Consider the following 431-nt stretch of genomic DNA (forward strand, 5'->3'; position numbering starts at 1 on the left):
AGTAATTATTCTGCACCTCTGTATTTCACAAAGCCTTTTTACTCGGTTTCCATATTTGACAGAGAACATGGGGCAGTGGTGCCCCCCTGCCTCAGTTTCCCTTGGTAGCCAGGAGTCTGGAGATGGAACTGGAAGTCTCCTGCAGAATAAGGGCCAGCAAGGTGTCATTTTATTCTAATGATTAGAGATGTCTTTGTGTCATCCAAATGAATAGCTACTTCAGAAAGTTCTTAGGGCTCGCTGATTCTGAGTGTTAAGGAGCCTGATCCCATATAACTGACAGCACCAAATCCTGTCCCTGCTGGTTTGGGAAACAGGTCATGTGTCCTTATGTGCCCCAAACTTCCATAGGATGGAGAAATGTTGAAGGGATTACAGTATGACTGTGCTTTATTGGGGGCGAATTCTCTGTTCCTCTCTCTTATCCATAT

This window comes from Tupaia chinensis, unplaced genomic scaffold, assembly GCF_000334495.1.
Source record: "Tupaia chinensis unplaced genomic scaffold, TupChi_1.0 Scaffold000507_2, whole genome shotgun sequence".
Classification (NCBI taxonomy): Eukaryota; Metazoa; Chordata; class Mammalia; order Scandentia; family Tupaiidae; genus Tupaia; species Tupaia belangeri.